The sequence below is a fragment of the Oncorhynchus mykiss genome, chromosome 18 (genome assembly GCF_057628025.1).
Source record: "Oncorhynchus mykiss isolate SJ-2025 chromosome 18, ASM5762802v1, whole genome shotgun sequence".
Lineage (NCBI taxonomy): Eukaryota > Metazoa > Chordata > Actinopteri > Salmoniformes > Salmonidae > Oncorhynchus > Oncorhynchus mykiss.
In genome coordinates, this window is record NC_143039.1 from 51,120,215 (window position 1) to 51,142,727 (window position 22,513).

Below are 22,513 nucleotides of genomic sequence, written 5' to 3' on the forward strand. Positions count from 1 at the left end.
TGATTTAGGTCACTCAGACACAGGCCCAAAACAAGTTAAGCTACCCCAGCATCCCACTGACTATTTTAGATGGCAAAACTAAATAGACACACCAGACAAGACAAGACACAAAGTCCGCAAATTAAGAATAGGTGATGGAGATAGACACCAGACAAGACACAGAGACCCCAACAGAAGAATAGGATATGATGGAGAGAGACACCAGAAGAACAGAACAAGCCATAACAGAAGAGGATAGAGAAAGGGGAAAAAGTAACAAACAAGAACCGGAGAAAGGGACAGAACAGAACAGGGGCAGATGGAGAGAGGACAGAGGTGGGTTGAGCACACAGTAGACTGTATCACTTCAAGCTGCTCTATAGAGAGGACAGAGGTGGGTTGAGCACACAGTAGACTGTATCACTTCCAGCTGCTCTATAGAGAGGACAGAGGTGGGTTGAGCACACAGTAGACTGTATCACTTCAAGCTGCTCTATAGAGAGAACAGAGGTGGGTTGAGCACACAGTAGACTATATCACTTCAAGCTGCTCTATAGAGAGGACAGAGGTGGGTTGAGCACACAGTAGACTATCACTTCAAGCTGCTCTATAGAGAGGACAGAGGTGGGTTGAGCACACAGTAGACTGTATCACTTCAAGCTGCTCTATAGAGAGGACAGAGGTGGGTTGAGCACACAGTAGACTGTATCACTTCCAGCTGCTCTATATATTCAAATTAGTTGTATTTATTTGCACCAATTATAACAGTTATACTTTTGACTCGTCTGGCCATAGAACATTAGTCCAAGAGTCTTGATGATCATCCCGGTGCTTCCCGTTGTTTTTTGGAAAACTTGAGTCAACTTTTTGGATGAGACGGGTCCCATTATGTCTGGTGAAAAGCAAACACTGCGTTCCACAGTAAGAACCTCATACCAACGGTCAAGCATGGTGGTGGTAGTGGGATGGTTTGGGGATATTTTGCTGCCTCAGGACCTGGATGACTTGCCTTAATTAGAAGGAACCATGAATTCAGCTCTGTATTAGAGAATTCTACAAGAGAATGTCAGGTCATCTGTCTTTGAGCTGTACCTGAAGTGCAGCTGGGTCACGCCGCAAGACAATGATCCAAAACACACAATCAAGCCTACAGTACATGGAAATTGTTAAAAAGCAACACATTTTAATGTTTAGAATGGCCTAGCCAAAGTCCAGACCTAATCCCAATTGAGATGGTGTGTTCATACTTGAAAGCAGTTACTTATATTTAAAGCAGTTACTTATATTTAAAGCAGTTACTTATATTTAAAGCAGTTACTTATATTTAAAGCAGTTCTGCATGCAAGAGTGGGCCAACATTCCTCCACAGCGATGTGAGAGACTGATCAGAAACTACAGGAAGCATTTGGGGCTGCAGTCATTGTAGCTAAAAGTGGCACAACCAGTTATTGAGTGTACGGGGGTAATTACTTATTCACATAGGGGAATCGGGTGTTGCATAACTTTTGTTCATTAAATAAATAAAATAAGTATATATTTTTGTTGTGTTATTTGTAAACTCAGGTTCCCTTTATCTAATATTAGGTTTTGGTTGAAGATCTGATAACACTCAATATCAAAAATATGCAAAAAAAGAGAAAATCAGAAAGGCAGAAAATACTTTTTCGCAGCGCTATTTAAGTGAATCTGTCCCAATACATTTGGTTCCAACAGGTGCTGTGATTTCTAAACGGTTCACCCGATATGGATGAAAATGCCCTCAAATTAAAGCTGACAGTGTGCACGTTAACCTCAGAGCCATTGTATCGTTTCAAATCCAAAGGGCTAGAGTACAGAGCCCCAAAAAATAAAACATGTGTCCAATACTTTTGGAGCTCACTGTGTTCACTTTTTGTTTACAATTACAGAGTCAAACGGGACAAGATGTGAAAAACACTCTAAAGACTGGCATCTCTTGTTAATGTTGGCTTTAAACGTGACATCTTGTAATTAACAGGTACTCTAGAGAGTAGCATCACTGCACAGTAGACTGACAAGCTAAAGATGATAATGAAGCTACACTATATGCAACCATGATCATTTAACTCACAACAACCAGTGGGGTCAGTAGTGGTGATAGCTTCTTCCTCGAGCAGAGCACTGTGGTCATGGGATACAGAACCTCTCCCTTACATTGGTCAAAGTTTCACTTCCATGTTCCAAAGACCACCTCCATGGGAGTTTCACTTCTCTTATTTTTCTCGACTATGAGCAATGCAGCAGAACTCTCATTTCCTTATGGTAAAACCCTGCTTCAGCTCTGTTCAGCTTTAAGTGATGGTTTAAAGGTTAAGGTAAGGACAATCTGGAATTGGTACATCCATTTTATTTCATAAAAAAAAAAACTTTTAAGGGAATTATATATAGCCAGCCAACTTTAACATGTGCACATCTCACTCAAGCCAGACTGCCTACGAATAAGGCAAATAATAAAAATATGTATGCAAAACAACAAAAGTGGTATTGAGGAACCAAACACCGTAAAGATGCAGAAGTGAATGACAATTAACATAATAGAAACCATGACAAAAGGAGGACAGAGTCAGTAGTGGTGACAGCCTCTTCCATAGAGAACATATTAAAGGGGCCATGTCATAAACCCTCAAAGTTCCAGAATGGGGTGAAAATGGCAGCCATATTGGTCAGGTATAAATCAAATAAAATCAAATCAAATTTTATTTGTCACATACACATGGTTAGCAGATGTTAATGCGAGTGTAGCGAAATGCTTGTGCTTCTAGTTCCGACAATGCAGTCATAACCAACAAGTAATCTAACTAACAATTCCAAAACTACTGTCTTGTACACAGTGTAAGGGGATAAAGAATATGTACATAAGGATATATGAATGAGTGATGGTACAGAGCAGCATGGGCAAGATACAGTAGATGGTATCGAGTACAGTATATACATATGAGATGAGTATGTAAACAAAGTGGCATAGTTAAAGTGGCTAGTGATACATGTATTACATAAGGATACAGTCGATGATATCCTTATCGATGATCCAAACCAGATCTTCAGTTTCTTGGCAATTTCTCGCATGGACTAGCCTTCATTTCTCAGAACAAAAATAGACTGACGAGTTTCAGAAGAAAGGTCTTTGTTTCTGGCCATTTTGAGCCTGTAATCGAACCCACAAATGCTGATGCTCCAGATACTCAACTAGTTTAAAGGTGGACAGTTTTATTGCTTCTTTAAATCAGAACAACAGTTTTCAGCTGCGCTAACATAATTGCAAAAGGGTTTTCCAATGATCAATTATCCTTTAAAAATTATAAACTTAGATTAGCTAACGCAACGTGCTACAACGTGCCACAGGAGTGATGGTTGCTAATAACGGGCCTCTGTACGCCTATGAAGATATTCCATTAAAAATCTATCATTTCTAGCTACAATAGTCATTTACAACATTAACCATGTCTACACTGTATTTCTGATCAATTTGATATGATTTTAATGGGCAATAAAATTGTGCTTTTCATTCAAAAACAAGGACATTTCTAAGTGACCCCAAACTTTTGAACGGTAGCTTTGATTGAACTGTCATGTCAACATCTTACCTTCAAAATCTTAGCTAGCTGTCATCATCATAAATCAAGTAGACAATCTTTCGGCAAATCCTTTTTAATCCTTGTCATATTAAGATAAATAATGAAGATACATTATAGATCAAATGTATCGGTGCTCATCGGCCATTGGACAAAAACCTTACACAACAAGTTGGAAACGTTGACAGTGGCTATCCGCAAGCATTGCAACTGGGAAGTCGGGAATAAACGCGCTCAGACTGAGGATTATTTTGAACTGTCATCCAATTGTAAATCTTTCTTTGATGTCAAAATTTGCCAACGAAGGACCGCCGTGCACAACAAGGTGAGTCCAAAAAATGTATTATATGCTGCTGCATAAATGATGTAATATGCCAGGGAGATATGGTCAGCCATTTCAGCTATGTTTTTTAAAAAGACAGTAAACAAGCTTGAATGAATTGTTTCACTGCCAGACAAGGCTCCGCTGATAGCCAGTGGTAAGGACAACCCATGGTGCTGGAAAGAAAGCTCTGCTGTTGAGACAGCTTTATTTAGGCCCTACCAGTTTGCGAGCACCGCTTGTCGCCGTTGTAGTGCAATTAATTTATTGTTTACTGTTGTGTTGAGGCTTTGTTGGCATGCACCTAAACATATATTTTTTCGAGTTTACCCCACCGAGATTTGCATGCTAAAATCATCACTGAAAGTAAGACACCCACCCCCCCCCCCCCCCCAAAAAAAAAAATTCTGTCTTATTAGCCACCAAATCTCTGCCAATGATTCACTCATTCGCTGACAATCTGTGATCAAACCAGATCTAACTTAAAGCATACGTCTACTAAACCTCAAGCAGGAGAGACCATTTCAATCTATTTTATTCTAAACTTGTTATAATTGTTCAATTTGATTGTTTGTTAAAATAATACAACTCAGCCCTAAGGGCAAGCCTCCCTTCCTCACTCCACTCTTTAGGCTTTTATGTTCCCACAAGGATTACAACGAGGGCTCATTAATCTAAATCTGATGGCCAACCAAATGAAATAAATCAAGAGTTCCCCTAAATACAACAATATTTGTGTTGGGGGGGATGGGGATAATTAACGAGCGCAGCTGCACTAATTAAAAGCCATCTGAGTTCCATTAATCTTGGCTGTTAGTGGGATTGTTTCTCTAAAATGTCAGCCACACCTTTTTTTGTGAAGCCTGTTGTCCTTGGATTTCTTTTTCAGGTGATTTTGGAACGCGTGATTTTGGAAACGTGAAGGCCCAATTGCTATTGGACAGCCATTTCCTTTACTTTTGTGACCATGTTGAGAAGGTGTGGCTGCTAATGAGGGAAGTTAAACAAAACAATGCTCTTGTTACAGTATCTTGGGACCTCACTGCTCATTCAGTGAAATGAGGCACATTCTTTTCACAAAAGAGGAAAGCATTGGTTCTCTTTTGTAATCAGTCTAGTCCAAGCTCTTCTCTGTCCTGGCACCCGGATGGTGGAACCAGCTTCCCCCTGAAGTTAGAACAGCAGAGTCCCTTCCCATCTTCCGAAAACATCTGAAACCCTACCTCTTCAAACAGTATCTTAAATAATCCGCCTCTCCATCTCTATCTTCAGAAACGGAAAACTGTTATTTACTGCTGCTCTTTAATTATTTGTTATTCTTATCACTTAACTTTTTTTTTTTTGTTATTTTCTTAAAAATGGTTGGTTAAGGGTTTATAAGGAAGCATTTCACTGTAAGGTCTACTACACCTGTTGTATTTGGCGCATGTGACAAATACAATTTGATTTGAGATTTATTTATTACATTTTTTTATAAATTAGCAGACATTTCTAAAGAACTGTTTTTGCTTTGTCATTATTGGGTATTGTGTGTAGATTGATGAGGGAGAAAAATGATTTAATCAATAAAATTGTATCCATTTTAGAATAAGGCTGTAATGTAACAAAACGCAGAAAAGGTCAAGGTGTCTGAATACTTTCCGAAGGCACTGTACAGTTTAAACCTGGAGCCAGGCGCACTGTTCACGAAACTGGATTATGAGGGTAGATTTATAGGACTACTATTCAACCCATATTGTAAACTTTTCTCACCTTCCAATATTTCATGGATTTCACATTTGAATATGGCAACTTTCAGAATAAATCAAACCACTGTATTTTTTATTGACCAATATTTTTAGTGTGTAAAGGCTCTCAAGATGTATGTACATGGCGTTCTTTAATTGATTCCTAATATTCTGAACTGTTCTCTTCACATATTCTAGTGAGTCTGTCAAAAAAATTATCTAATTGAAGGTACACCAAATTTAAAGGGGTGGCTTTAGATAAATGTACCGAAAACCCTATTGAATGAAAACCCCCAGAGAAAATCTGTTAGCCAGCAAGTGGGAGAGTTTGCAGCTGTTGAATGTAATGTATTCAGCAAGCGCAAGGGAACCACGCCTTCAAAGCCCTTTACGCACCTGCATAAAGTAAGTCTGATAACCAACTACTGAGAAGTGCGTAGGAAAAGCGTACATTGGAATGGCGTAATTGTCCTAAGTCTGAATTGGGCCTTGAAAGAATAGAGCAGAATATCTCAATCATTATGTCAACGGCCAAATAGCATCATTACTTATGGGAGGAGATAGTTGGTTTACCCTCAAACTCTTGTCTTAAGAAGCCAAACTCAAGCATTACTACAAGTAAACAAATGCACAAAATAATGCCAGTGTTCTTCAGTAATAACTAGCAAATGTTAAGCAATGATAACAAAATGCACATTATGCTAACAACAAAACAATATTTGTGTTCAGCCCTTATGAAAGACCTAGCATGTCCAAATTACTGCTAACTCCAGCTACTGTACCGTGGCTAATCTCCAAAGCCTGGTAAAGAGCTCATTCTTGTTTATTTAATAAAAATATACTAATTCTTGACGGCTTGCTAAAACGCTCAAATTAAAGTCATGCAAAGATGGATTGGCAGCGTTCGCCACGGTAATAAATGTTAATCCACAAGTTTTAGCAGCTCTGCTATGGCTCGTAAATACCATCAGAATATAAACAGCAATCTGGGAGGCGACTAGGTGCATTAGCCAAAGACTTGGCAATAAAAGAGGGAAGGGAAATAGAGAAAAAAGGAGAGAGGGAAGCATGTGGCGCAAGACTGTCAAACTGGTTTTATGAAAAAGCCTGGAAGGTTTATTGAATTTATCAGTACCTGAGGTACTCCATTTTAACATAGTTAGCCTATAAATTGAACCAGTTAGCACAATGATAAATGTAGTTTTGGATTAGGCCGCTAACACAAATATGATGGTGCTGCAGTTGAGAAATGTGAGTTGAGAGAGAGAGAATAAAGTTAATGTGAAGGTTTGAACTGATGTAGATTTGAAGTATAACATTATTTCCTAATGTGGAGATTGCGTAAATGTGTGTAATTTCAATAAACTACACCACACCATATACACACAAACACAGAAAAACAAATGTCAAATCGTACACATTTCACACGTGTCTGTAGACACACACACACACACACACACACACACACAGACACACACACACACACACACACACACACACACACACACACACACACACACACACACACACACACACACACACAGAATCTGGTGTTGTTTTGCACAGGTCAATCCTCGGTGTAACTGATGGCTGGCAACATGCTCCGGGTCACCGACTCTGCGGTAGCTACAGTGTAATAGCCACAAGTGACCCCCAGCCGCCCAGGTGTGCAGTGTCAAAGACTGCTGTTTCCCGGCCAGGATTGATGCTCTCATCAAGCTGTCACCACGGCAATGAGGGCGCCAGGGCGGGCTACATGCAGAGAGTGTGTGTGTGTGTGTGTGTGGGCTGCACTTGCTTAGTGTTGTCCCAAATTGGGCCTGACAGCTTGAATAGGGAGAAGGAATTTTCCCCTAAGTAATGTAGGACCCAAGAGCCACCCAACATTCAGAGGGTTCTCCCTACTATGGTGTATTTTAATCTTAGTTCACTTCCCATGACACAGGAAGAATACTTGTACAGGTTGTCTTCTATGCACTTTTGAAAATAGTTTTATTCAAATTGAAATTCAGAAATGACAAAAAGACAGCCACATAAGGCTCTGGTGAAACTATATAGGAATAAAGGTGTCATTTGGGATGTAGCTGTCTCTGTTAGGCTTACTCTCTCCTTCGCTTTCTCCATTATTCAGGATATGCTTTCTGTAGTACATCAAATCCAGGGAGTAATCACATGGGTTAGACCCATTAAAACGTAATGCGGCTAATGTTCGCGTAATCAACGTTTTATGGGTCGGCAATAGCTTTAAACTAACAATTTGTAATTATCATTTCATGTACGATGTGATATTAGCGCAATCTATTATTCCAACAAATGCTTACCTCTAAAATATTTAGAGGATAGAAATGCGAATGATAATGATACTCCTGGGTATGTGATGGAAAGGTGGAGGGATTGGGCAATAGATGTAGAGAGAGAGAGAGAGAGAGAGAGAGAGAGAGAGAGAGAGAGAGAGAGAGAGAGAGAGAGAGGGGGGGAGAGAGAGAGAGAGAGAGAGAGAGAGAGAGAGAGAGAGAGGTGGGGAGATCTGGAGTGGAAAGGAAATACACAAAAAACATTAGGAACACCTGCTCTTTCCATGACATAGACGGACCAAGTGAAATCTATGATCCTTTACTGATGTCCCCTGTTATATCCACTTCAATCAATCAGTGTAGATGAAGGAGAGGAGACAGGTTAAAGAAGGATTTTAAAGCCTTGAGACAATGTGTGGCATTCAGAGGGCGAATGGAAAGGACAAAAAAAATGTAAGTGCCTTTGAATGGGGTATTGTAGTAGGTGCCAGGCGCACCGGTTTGAGTGTGTCAAGAACTGCAACACTGCTGGGTTTTTCGCGCTCAACCGCTTCCCGTGTGTGTCAAAGTTCCACCACCCAAAGGACATCAGAGGTCCACTTCTTTCAGCAAAAAATAAGAAACTGCGGTTGGAGTGGGCTAAGGAATGGGAATGATGGGAGGACTAGGGTATGGAGAAAACCACATGAGTACATGCATCCATCATGCCGCTTGTCAAAATTACAGGCTGCTGGTGTGATGGAGTGATGGAGTGATGGAGTGGGGTGTGGTTCAGGGCACACATTGATAAAAGGGCACCCTTGATAAAAGTAGAGCAGCGTTTGCATGCCACATGATATCTGAACATCATTCCCAATCACGTGCATCCCTTCATGGCAACAGTGTATCCATCTGCACATGCATTTTTTAAGCAGGATAAAGCCCCATGTCACAAGGCTAGGATTGTCCAGGAATGGTTCCACGAACATGACACTGAATTCATCTTACTGCAGTGGCCTGCCCAGTCACCAGATCTAAACCCAGTTGAGCATCTGTGGAATGAGAGGGAACGAGCTATTTTGGAATAGAGATCCACTACCAGCCAACTTGACACAACAGTGCGATTCATTGGGCCAGCATCCCTGTGGAACACTTTCGGGCACCTTGTGGAGTCCATGCCCCGACGAATTGAAGCTGTTCTGAGGGCAACAGGGAGCGCAACTTAATTAGGAAAGTGTCCCTAATGTTTTGTCCAGTCATTGCCCTAATTTAAATGGATCCATACCTGCAAGTACAATAGTCATCCCAATTGCTGCAATTGTCACTTCTCCACTTCTCCACAAACTGCTTCAAGTCTATACGACTGATATGAGGAAGGAGAGAAAGAATTCATGTTACTTCACATGAAGAAACACACACCATATCATGCTGTTGTTCTTCTACCTTTTAATTGCCACGTCTGAACTCTTTTAGCCGGTATTTATTTTCCTGGAACCAGTCTACACCATCTCTCCCACCACCCACACGTTTGGCGTTTGAGGAGTGTATTAGTTCAAAAGGCTTATTATTTGAATGTGAAAATGGAACTAATGGGTGCGGAGGCCATTCAGCACAATTATTTGAGAAAACAAGGCCCTAGTCAAGTCTTGTATTATTATTTGGTCCCTTTTCGAAAAACTTCTCAAAATTGCCCCAATTATGTTCAATTATGACAAGGCCTGCGCTGTCAATCAACGAAGCACAATTTTCCACATTGTGCCATTAAAGCCACAGTCTGGAGTCTGGTGTCTTGGCCAAACAGCAGCCTCGTCTCTTGGTTTAGAACAGAACAAGCTATGTCGTTGGGAAATGAAACCACTGTAAAATTGGTACATATATATTAACTATATCAGTAGAGTTGGGGGGCGTTCATTTAAAGGACCATTGAACAGAAGGGACATCTTCCAGACTGTAGCGTTAACCCTTCCCTTATGTTTCCTGTTGACCCGGAACAGAGTTTGAAATACCATTTGATGTACTTTTCCCACCATGTCCTGTCATCTACTTTTATAAGTATGGGTCGCAAACTTGTAAAACACCTAATTAAAAAAATAAAAAAATAAATAAGAACCGGTACCTGAATAGTGACGTCTATGATGTTCAGGGTTAATTTGACACTCAATCTGACCCCCACAATTTGACCTGGACCTTGGTCTATGTAACTTTTGAATGGTTTGTCCAAGAAACAAGCTGCAACCATGCTGATTACATGGATATGTATGATGTGCCTCTGATGCTCAGAGGCTGAGCAACACTGATCTGAAGTACATTTTAAGTCTTTGATATTTGATATTGACCTTTGACCTTGACAGTAAATATCTATCCATGGTGATCACAGGGATATTAGTAACATTTCCCTGTGATGTTCAGAGGCCGAGGGACAGTGATCTGAAGTTTGGCCAAACAATTGCTACAAATTTAATTAAATGTCCTAATTTGATTGACTTCCGACTTTGGTAGAGTAATTAAACATTTGGCTCTACATTTTGAACAGTTGGATCTAGCAACAACTCAGGGAAAAAAAAGCATATGAAAGAGGACTTTTTCAGCTACTGGAAAATACATTTTGGGAGGTAAAAATTTGGGAGGTGAAAATCACATTTGTGATATTGATGTATTTATTTTACCTGCAGTACTTACTGTATGGGTCATATTAGACCGACTCAAATAAAAGGGAAGGGTTAAACAGCAAGGTGAGTTAACACCCCACTTTTCTTGACAGGGCTCATAATTCCCGGCTGGAGGGTGACATGGCCTGCGAATACAACGATGAACCAGATGTGTATAGACAGAAAGGGGACTCGCTGTTTGAGTTCCCATCATTACTGATGGCAGGTCTGTCACTGGCTCCCGTTGTATTGTTCCCCTTTTTCCGTTTGCCAAAACTTGTGCTAGGTCAACTTCGACACACACTCTCAGCCACCAGGAATTTTGGCAACCCTGGTGTTGCATGCAAGCAAAACAGCTGTTGTTTCAACGTGGCCAGCCAAACCCGTTCGGTCTCTATGAATTATGGAAATGTGAAACAGTGTCACCCCGCCAATCTGACACCATCTCCTGCTTGGCCCCAACTTTTGCAGCCAAGCGTATGTACATACGCTCCCACTAACGCGCAAACACACACAAACGTATACACACCAGTGGAGGCTGCTGAGGGGAGGACGGCTCACAATAATGGCTGGAACGGAGTAAATGGAATGGCATCAAACACATGGAACCCATGTGCTTGATGTATTTGATACCATTCCACTCCAGCCATTACCACAAACAATGTTTCCTTACATTTTTTGTTGTTGTGTTAACTAAAGGGGAAAACTGTAGAAAGTTGAGTAAAGCGCCGATTATAGGGAACATTGACCACGAGCCCGTCCTCCCCAATTGAGGTATCACCAACCTCCTGTTACACACACATACACATTCCGACCCCCCAATATCATTCTCTCGCTTTCCCTTCTCTTGATAAACATGTCCAGTGTTATAAAAATACCAGGCGAAGACAAAAGGGGCGGCATTTATGATAAAGAGAGCCTCTCTGACACGGCATTGCCATCTATCTCCTTCCTCTCCCTGCCTCTCCCTCCCTCCCTCGCTCTTTCTTCTCTCCATCTCTCTTTCGCCTGAGAGCTAGCGTATGTCTCCAATCACTCCCCACCTCCGACCATACTCTATCTTTTTTTTCTCCCACCCTCTTTATCCATCCCTCCCTCTTATTTTCCCCAGTCACTCCTTCATCTCGCCCAGTTTGACTCTCTCCCAACTGGTGCAGTTATCAATCACGAGAGCCGGGGCCTTGTCAGAGAGAGAGAGAGAGAGAGACGACTGAAACAGAGGCAGCTAGCGTCACGCTTCCTCTTCTCTATTTCCATTTTCCCTTTAACAGCTCGCCGAATTTGTTCCAGTTAAAATTAATAAGGCCTCCCCAATGCCCCCCCCCCTTCTCTAATTAGGCACTTGCAGCATGTAGGGAAATATGATACTTAATTAATGATGAGATAAACTCCCTCTCACGGCCCCTGTCAGAGAACGCTGACACCATGTTCCTCTCTGTTGAAATATAATTAATGTTCCAAAGGACATGTCATTTAAAAAAAATATATATTCTGTGGTAGAGAGTGGCATAAACTTCAGATGGACTGTTTTGAAGTCAGTAAATCTTCATTTTATGTAACGTGTAGCGATGCAGAAGTAACATTCCAAAAGACACAGAACGATGGCAGTCCTGTTCATTATGTCTTGCAACAGAAAACTATTTGCACTGGAAAAAGAACATGTGCAGCTATGTTTGTTGCCGAACGAACACAACCCAGGTATGTCCCATGAGGGGGACCTTGATGATGGGTGGAGCTCATTTCAAGCCCAGCTTATCTCAGTCTTTTTGTAAGTAACTATTTAATGGTCCTGAGATTGTCCATCAATGACAGAGACCCTACAGACACACACAGGCACATAGAGTGCATTGGAAAGTATTCAGACCCCTTGAATTTTTCCACATGGTTACATTACAGCCCTATTCTAAAGTGGATTAAATCATGTTTTTCCCTCATCAATATACACACAATAACCCCTAAAGACAAAACAAAAACAGCTTTTTTCAGGTCTCTCCAGAGATGTTTGATCGGGTTCAAGTCCGGGCTCTGGATGGCCACTCAAGGACATTCAGAGACTTGTCCCGAAGCCACTCTTGGGCTGTGTGCTTAGGGTTGTTGATCTGTTGGAAAGTGAACATTTGCCCCAGTCTGAGGTCCTGAGCGCTCTGTTGCAGGTTTTCATCAAGGATCCCTCTGTTTTTTGCTCCATTCTTCTCTCCCGCGATCCTGACAAGTCTCGTAGTCCCTGCCTCTGGAAAAACATCCACACAGCTGCCACCACCATGACTCACCGTAGTGATGGTGCCAGATTTCCGCCAGACGTGACGCTTGGCATTCAGGCCAAATAATTCAATCTTGGTTTCATCAGACCAGAGAATCTTGTTTCTCATGGGTTGAGAGTCCTTTAGGGCTGTCATTTGCTTTTTACTGAGGAGTGGCTTCCGTCTGGCCACTACACCATAAAGACCTGATTGGTGGAGTGCTGCAGAGATGGTTGTTCTTCTGGAAGGTTCTCCCATCTCTACAGAGGAACTCTGGAGCTCTGTCAGAGTGACCATTGAGTTCTTGGTCACTTCCTTGACCAAGGCTCTTCTCTCCCAATTGCTCAGTTTTGCCGGGAGGCCAGCTCTAAGAAGAGTCTTGGTGGTTCCAAACTTCTTCCATTGAAGAATGATGGAGGCCGCTGTGTTTTTGGGGACCTTCGATACTGGAGAAATGTTTTGGAGTCTGAATACTTTCTGAATGCACTGTATGCGATGACTACAAACTCACCATTAGCAAGGCCTCCATGATATGAGCCATGACCACCAACAGCTCCTCCTGGACGAGGATTCAAAAGAGTATGTCACAGTCAATACTCACAAAGGTTTGTTCATATTCAACTGCTGGGTTTTCAGAGTGGTGTCTAGGGCAATGGACAATCTGTTGCAGGGGATCCCTCATGTAGCAACGTAGCTGGACGACATCCTGGTTACAGGGGAGCTGGAGGAGGAGCACCTCTGAAATCTGGACCAGATGTTAAAGAGACTCTTGGATGCAGGGCTGCGCCTGTAGCGCAGCGAGTGCACCTTCCAATCACAAAATCACTGCACAGGGTCTGTGTCCTGTGGAGGACAAAGTCAGAGAAATTAAAGATGCTATAAACCCCAAAAATGCGTCCGAGCTCAGGTCATTCCTGGGCATGGTAAACTACTATTGTAAGATCCTACCTGAGCACTCAACAGTTTTGGCTCCACTGTACCAGCTGCTCCACAGAGACTGTAATTGGAAGTGTGGACCAGCACAAGTGAAAGCTTTCAAGGAAGCAAAAGCACTACTATAATCAGCACAAGTACTGGTTCAATTTGACAAAGGGATCATCCTGTAGGAAGTAAAAGCACTACTGCAATCAGCACAAGTGCTGGTTCACTTTGACAAAGGCATCATCCTGTCATGTGACGCTTCACCCTATGGTGTCGGGGCCGTACTCGCTCATCAGATGGGTCTGAAAAACCCATCGAATTTGCATCACACACACTGACAAGGGCTGCGAAGCGATATTCACAGGAAGGAAGGTCTAGCCATAGTCTTTGCTGTAAAACTTTTTCATCAGTACCTCTACAGTTGTAATTTCACCATATGCACTGACCACAAGCCCCTGATGAGCCTTATCAGTGAATCAAGATGTATTCCTCCCATGGCTTCAGCAAGGATACAGCGCTGGGCTCTCACACTCTCAGCTTACGCAAACGCAGATGCGCTCAGCCGTCTCCCGCTACCAGAGATGCCCGCCACAATTGGGATGCCTCCCAAGACAATTTTCCTAATGGAAAGATTGTCAAACTCACCTGTGAATGCCAAACAGAATAAACAGTGGACAGAACCTATCCTGCGCCAAGTAAAAATATACCTTATGCAGTGTTGGCCTCCAGTCATAGATGATGATGGACTGAGACCGTGCGCAAAGTGTAAACCTGAGCTGAGTGTGCAAGATGGCTACATACTCTAGGGGTCCAGAGTGGTCATTCCGCCCTCTGGCTGTTCACAAGTCATGTACAAGGTTCATGAGGCTCACCCGGGAGCCATCAGGATGAAAAGTCAGATCTTATAACTGGTGGCCTAACATGCATCAAGACTTAGAAAATCCTGTTCTGAGTGCCAGATCAACCAGAATTTGGCCCTGCCCACGCCACTAAATCCGTGGGACTGGCCTAACCGCACATGCTCCTTGTCATAGTGGACGCACACCCCAAGTGGCTGTAATTACCAAGTAAAGGCAATGAACATTAATCCTTGTAAAGCTGTCACAATTACACTTTGGATGGTGTATCAATACACCCAGTCACGTGAAATATACAGGCATCCTTCCTAACTCAGGAAGGAAACAGCTCAGGGATTTTACCATGAGGCCAATGGTGACCTTAAAACAGTTACTGAGTTGAAAGGCTGTGATAGGAGAAATTGTGGATGGATCAACAACATTGTAGTTACTCCATAATACTAACCTAATTGAGTGAAAAGAAGGAACCCTGTACAGACTAAAAAAAAATCTAAAACATGCATCCTGTTTGCGACAAGGCACTAATGTAATACTGCAAAAAATGTGGCAAAGCAATTCACTTTTTGCCCTGAATACAAAGTGGTATGTTTGGGGCAATCCAATACAGCACATTACTGAGTACCACTCTCCATGTTTTGAAGTGGTGGCTGCATCATGTTATGGGTATGCTTGTAATTGTTAAGAACTGGGGAGTTTTTCAGGATAAAAAAATGGAATGGAGCTAAGCACAGGCAAAATCCTAGAGAAAAACCTGGTTCAATCTGATTTCCATAGAAAAATTGTAGATTAATTCACCTTTCAGCAGGAGAATAACCTAAAACACAAGGCCAAATCTACAGTTGCGTTGCATTCTAAGAAGACAGTCAATGTTCCTGAGTGGCCTAGTTACAGTTTTCTACTTGAAAATCCATGGAAAGTCCTGAAAATGGTTGTCTAGCAATTATAAACAACCAATTTGACAGAGCCTGAAGATTTTTGAAAAGGATACTGGGCAAATGTTGCACAACCCAGGTGTAGAAAGCTCTTAGAGACTTACACAGAAATACACATATGTATCTGTAATCGCTGCCAAAGGTTCTTCTTCAAAGTATTGAACGCAGAGTTCCTCTCAGCCTTATGTTCTCCTTCTAATCTAACCGCAACCCTTTCCTCCAACCCTAGCTAGCCACTCAGCCCCTACTCAGATGATCATGTGCCATTGCAATATTTGCGCTCTCTCTCTCCTCTTCTATCCTATCATCTCTCCCTTATGTTAATTCCTTCTCCCTGCTGTCTCCTGATTCCACCTCTTCGGCCCTACTCTCCTCTCTTTACCCACCCTATGACTCGCACTGTCCCCTTTCCTCCCGGCTGGCGCTGCCCTCCCCTCCTGCTCCCCCGTGGCTGAGTGACTCATTGCGAGGTTACAGAACAGGACTGCGGGCAGCTGAGCGAAAATGTAGGAAAACTACATTTCCAGAAAACATTCTTTCACTCCCTCCTCTCTACCTTCTCTTCCTATGTATCTGCTGCTAAAGCCAGCTTCTATCACTCCAAATTTCAAGCTTCTGCCTCTAACCCTGGGAAACTCTTTTCCACCTTATCCTATCGCCTTACCCCCCCCCCTCCTCTCTGCATACGACTTTGTCAACCACTTTGAAAAGAAAGTTGACAACATCCACTCCTCATTCGCTAAGCACAACTTTGTCTGCCACTTTGAAAATAAGGTTGACAACATTCACCCCTCATGCACTCAGGACAACTTTGTCTGCCACTTTGAAAATAAGGTTGACAACATTCACCCCTCATGCACTCAGGACAACTTTGTCTACCACTTTGAAAATAAGGTTGACAACATTCACCCCTCATGCACTCAGGACAACTTTGTCTACCACTTTGAAAATAAGTAACGGGGGCCTCCCGGGTAGCGCAGTGGTCTAAGGCACTGCATCGCAGCGCTAGATGTGCCACCAGAGATTCTGGGTTCGAGTCCAGGCTCTGTCGCAGCCGGCCACAACCGGGAGACCCATGGGGCAGCGCACAATTGGCCCAGCATCGTCTGGGTTAGGGAGGGTTTGGTGCGGCTGGCTTCCGGGTTGGATGGGCATTGTGTCAAAAAGCAGCGCAGCTTGGTTGGGTTGTAACTACTACCAATTGGATACCATGAAATTGGGGAGCAAAATGTCAATGTAAATTTCATTTTCAATACATTTCACCCAAAAATCAATTTAATCCACTTTGAATTCAGGCTGTATCACAACAAAATGTGAAATAAGTCAAGGGGTATGAATACTTTCTGGAGGCAATGTACAGTGCCTTGTGAAAGTATTCGGCCCCCTTGAACTTTGCGACCTTTTGCCACATTTCAGGCTTCAAACATAAAGATATAAAACTGTATTTTTTTGTGAAGAATCAACAACAAGTGGGACACAATCATGAAGTGGAACGACATTTATTGGATATTTCAAACTTTTTTAACAAATCAAAAACTGAAAAATTGGGCGTGCAAAATTATTCAGCCCCCTTAAGTTAATACTTTGTAGCGCCACCTTTTGCTGCGATTACAGCTGTAAGTCGCTTGGGGTATGTCTCTATCAGTTTTGCACATCGAGAGACTGAAATTTTTTCCCATTCCTCCTTGCAAAACAGCTCGAGCTCAGTGAGGTTGGATGGAGAGCATTTGTGAACAGCAGTTTTCAGTTCTTTCCACAGATTCTCGAATGGATTCAGGTCTGGACTTTGACTTGGCCATTCTAACACCCGGATATGTTTATTTTTGAACCATTCCATTGTAGATTTTGCTTTATGTTTTGGATCATTGTCTTGTTGGAAGACAAATCTCCGTCCCAGTCTCAGGTCTTTTGCAGGCTCCATCAGGTTTTCTTCCAGAATGGTCCTGTATTTGGCTCCATCCATCTTCCCATCAATTTTAACCATCTTCCCTGTCCCTGCTGAAGAAAAGCAGGCCCAAACCAAGATGCTGCCACCACCATGTTTGACAGTGGGGATGGTGTGTTCAGGGTGATGAGCTGTGTTGCTTTTACACCAAACATAACGTTTTGCAGTGTTGCCAAAAAGTTCAATTTTGGTTTCATCTGACCAGAGCACCGTCGTCCACATGTTTGGTGTGTCTCCCAGGTGGCTTGTGGCAAACTTTAAACGACACTTTTTATGGATATCTTTAAGAAATGGCTTTCTTCTTGCCACTCTTCCATAAAGGCCAGATTTGTGCAATATACGACTGATTGTTGTCCTATGGACAGAGTCTCCCACCTCAGCTGTAGATCTCTGCAGTTCATCCAGAGTGATCATGGGCCTCTTGGCTGCATCTCTGATCAGTCTTCTCCTTGTATGAGCTGAAAGTTTAGAGGGGCGGCCAGGTCTTGATAGATTTGCAGTGGTCTGATACTCCTTCCATTTCAATATTATCGCTTGCACAGTGCTCCTTGGGATGTTTAAAGCTTGGGAAATCTTTTTGTATCCAAATCCGGCTTTAAACTTCTTCACAACAGTATCTCGGACCTGCCTGGTGTGTTCCTTGTTCTTCATGATGCTCTCTGCGCTTTTAACGGACCTCTGAGACTATCACAGTGCAGGTGCATTTATACGGAGACTTGATTACACACAGGTGGATTGTATTTATCATCATTAGTCATTTAGGTCAACATTGGATCATTCAGAGATCCTCACTGAACTTCTGGAGAGAGTTTGCTGCACTGAAAGTAAAGGAGCTGAATAATTTTGCACGCCCAATTTTTCAGTTTTTGATTTGTTAAAAAAGTTTGAAATATCCAATAAATGTCGTTCCACTTCATGATTGTGTCCCACTTGTTGTTGATTCTTCACAAAAAAATACAGTTTTATATCTTTATGTTTGAAGCCTGAAATGTGGCAAAAGGTCGCAAAGTTCAAAGGGGCCGAATACTTTCGCAAAGCACTGCACAAATGCAGTTGCACTATTCTACACACAGAAATGCAATCAAAACATCCGTTTCAAATCAAATCAAAGTTTATTTGTCACATGCGCCGAATACAACAGGTGTAGTAGACCTTACAGTGAAATGCTTACTTACAGGCTCTAACCAATAGTGCAAAATAGGTGTTAAGGTGAACAGTAGGTAGCTAAAGAAATAGAACAACAGTAAAAAGACAGGCTATATACAGGAGCAAGGCTATAAAAGCAGCGAGGCTACATACAGACACCGGTTAGTCAGGCTGATTGAGGTAGTATGTACATGTAGATATGGTTAAAGTGACTAAGCATGTATGATGAATAGAGTAGCAGTAGTGTAAAAGAAGGGTTGGCGGGTGGTGGGTGGTGGGACACAATGCAGATAGCCCGGTTAGCCAATGTGTGGCAGCACTGGTTGGTCGGCCCAATTGAGGTAGTATGTACATGAATGTATAGTTAAAGTGACTATGCATATATGATAAACAGAGAGTAGCAGCACCGTAAAAAGAGAGGTTGGGGGGGTGGCACACAATGCAAATAGTCCGGGTAGCCATTTGATTACCTGTTCAGGAGTCTTATGGCTTGGGGGTAAAAACTGTTGAGAAGCCTTTTGGTCCTAGACTTGGCACTCCGGATGTAGAGAGAACAGTCTATGACTGGGGTGGCTGGGGTCTTTGACAATTTTTAGGGCTTTCCTCTGACACCGCCTGGTGTAGAGGTCCTGGATGGCAGGCAGCTTTGCCCCAGTGATGTACTGGGCCATACGCACTACCCTCTGTAGTGCCCTGCGGTCAGAGGCCGAGCAATTGCCATACCAGGCAGTGATGCAACCATGCTCTCGATGTTGCAGCTGTAGAACCTTTTGAGGATCTCAGGACCCATGCCAAATCTTTTTAGTTTCCTGAGGGGGAATAGGTTTTGTTGTGCCATCTTCATGACTGTCTTGGTGTGTTTGGACCATTCTAGTTTGTTGTTGATGTGGACACCAAGGAATTTGAAGCTCTCAACCTGCTCCACTACAGCCCCGTCGATGAGAATGGGGGCGTGTTCGGTCCTCCTTTTCCTGTAGTCCACAATCATCTCCTTAGTCTTGGTCACATTGAGGGATAGGTTGTTATTCTGGCACCACCCGGCCAGGTCTCTGACCTCCTCCCTATAGGCTGTCTCGTTGTTGTCGGTGATCAGGCACTGTTGTGTCGTCTGCAAACTTAATAATGGTGTTTGAGTCGTGCCTGGCCATGCAGTCGTGGGTGAACAGGGAGTACAGGAGGGGACTGAGCATGCACCCCTATGGAGCTACAGTGTTGAGGATCAGCGTGGCAGATGTGTTGCTACCTACGGGGCGGCCCGTCAGGAAGTCCAGGATCCAGTTGCAGAGGGAGGTGTTTAGTCCCAGGATCCTTAGCTAAGTGATGAGCTTTGAGGGTACTATGGTGTTGAACACTGAGCTGTAGTCAACGAATAGCATTCTCACATAAGTGTTCCTTTTGTCCAGGTGGGAAAGGGCAGTGTGGAGTGCAATAGGATTGCATCATCTGTGGATCATTTCTATCTGCATTTTAAAAAATCCTGATTGAAATTGTAAGGCCCATCACATTCCACTATACATCTAAACACACACTAACAAGTGTATCTTGCAAACAATTAAAATATACAAACCTGTCTGAACAAAGGGGTTTTGACAACCAGGAGTATAGCTAGCTGCTGTATCTGACAACACTTACAAGGAAACTAAAATGCATACAGTAACTGACAAATCAGTCCTCTTATCCCCCTCCAATTTTTACAACAAACTTCCCATTCTTTAATCATGTTCTACATCTCTGTTCTTTTATTGTTATTTTTTAACAAGCGCTAATTAACGGATGACACATCGAATCACGTTTAATAATGCACGGGTGTGTTTTGTCCGGAACATATGGCTCACATTATTAATATTCAACATCAATTGTCATTTCCTGCCTGACGGGCTCTTCCAAAAAAAAAAAAAAAAAAAAGGAGGCCATCTTGATGTGTTGGCGAGATATGAGGAAACAGTTGGGCCTTGTTGAAGTGGTTTGTTTTCAGATTTGTCTGTGTTTAGCAGACTCGTTTGCAAGCTGCCAGGAAGGAGAAGAAGTTGTTCACAACTTCATTTCGATGGCAGCAGCTTAGCGGTATGGTAGCAGACTGACAGGCAAGTGATGGTTCCTGACAGCGGCATGGGGGGGTTAAGGTGGGAGGGATGGAGTGGTGAAGGAGAGAAATGGGGTGGCAGGCAAACCATGTTAAGTGTTTCTTGTTGGTGTGCTTAACAGCTTGCTTGACATGGACAAGCTGCGCAGGTGGTGGTGGTGGGGGGTATTTTGCTTCTCTCCTGACTTCTAGGTCAAATGGCCTGGGAATACCGACCGTGGAGTGCACGTGTCGGCACATCAATCAAAGCACTCTTTTCCTTTTCGACCCTCGCGGCTGTCAATCAAAGGAGTGTGAAACCGCTAGAAAGGCAACTGGTTCAGTTTAGACGCTGATGATGACAAATAATTAAAGTCTATTAAGAAGTGTGAAATGTGTTGCATCAAAATGCAAACAATGAACGTTCTTGACAAGATGGGAAAGATAGACAGATGGCAAGGGTAATAGAGAGAGAAGGAAGAGAGAGAGTGGTAGTTAAGAAACCTGTACTGAATTAAAGATGACTGAGGTGTGAGAAAATGCATCCATCACATTGCAAGTACTGGAAGTGTGACCGGCTGGGTTTGAGCTTGGGTCGTCTGCACGCCATAAGACTGTGTTAGCCTGCTGAGCTTCAGCCTAGGCATTAGGTTGGGTAGCTAGGGGAAATGTTAAGGTCTCGGGCAAGGTTACTCATCACGTAAGCTTTGTTCACAACACCACCTCTGTTAAATAGGATATTGACAAGAAGGGAGAGGGGGGGATGGAGAGATTGACGGAGAAACAGAAGGGAGAGTGGTAGGTAAAGACATTTAAATACTCCGAATGAAACACAATTGAGATGTGAGAAAACGTATCCATTACAGTGCATGCAACATAAGTGTAGTGGAAAAATGAAATAATAAAGAACATTAAGAATATCTACATTGAAAGTGTTTTTTTTTGTCTAGGTATAGGCTTAGTTCGTGTCCAGGAATCCAGCCCCATTTGTGTGACATTTGCCTAAAACGTCTCTTTCTGTTCTTTCTTTTAAATACAGTGATAGGGGAAGGGACTGGAGAGGCATATTCCCACCGGGCAGACATTGGTTGAATCAATGTTTTTTCCACATCATTTCAATGAAATTATGTTGAACTAATGTGGAATAGACGGGGAATTGACGTCTGTGCCCAGTGTGTTGTTTTTATCAGGTCTTGTTAGACAAGTAGTCATGCAAAGACAAGTGAAGCAAGCTTTCTAAGCCTATTGGAATTCTGGCAAGATTGTACTTTTGGTGTTGATGGCATAATAACAAAGATGGTAGATAAATGAAGACAGTTCACTCAGGATGTTTACCATTGAAAAGAATGGTCAGTTCCGGTCTACTTAACTAGGTGTGTCTCCCATAGACACCAATGCAATAGCAGCTGGTTCTCGTTTTTTAGTTCATTGACTTTCATTGAACCAGAAAAAAACAGTGAGTGGGGTGTCTCGTTTCCTCTTGCATCTTTGCCAATACCCTACCATTAGCAATGAGTATCTGTGGCTGTGACCGCCGTCAACGGTTCTGACAGATACTCATTGCTAAAGGTTCCATGCGATTTTTCTGAAAACATTATCATCCTCATAACTTTCTTGGCATATGATTGATGATGGTGATTATTTTGTCACTTGTGTTTCCCTGAAGTCAAGCCTATCGGTGACATGAATAGACCTCAAGTAATGTCATTATGTAAACATCTTCATTATGAACAAGACATCTATTTTTACCAAGATGCACTAGGGGGCACTGGGATCTGGAAACAAGTCTAACTCCAGTCTTTCTCGACAATGACAGCTACATTTCAGACTCCCGTTTCCCTCCCAGTCTTCAAATTAAACTTCCACCGACT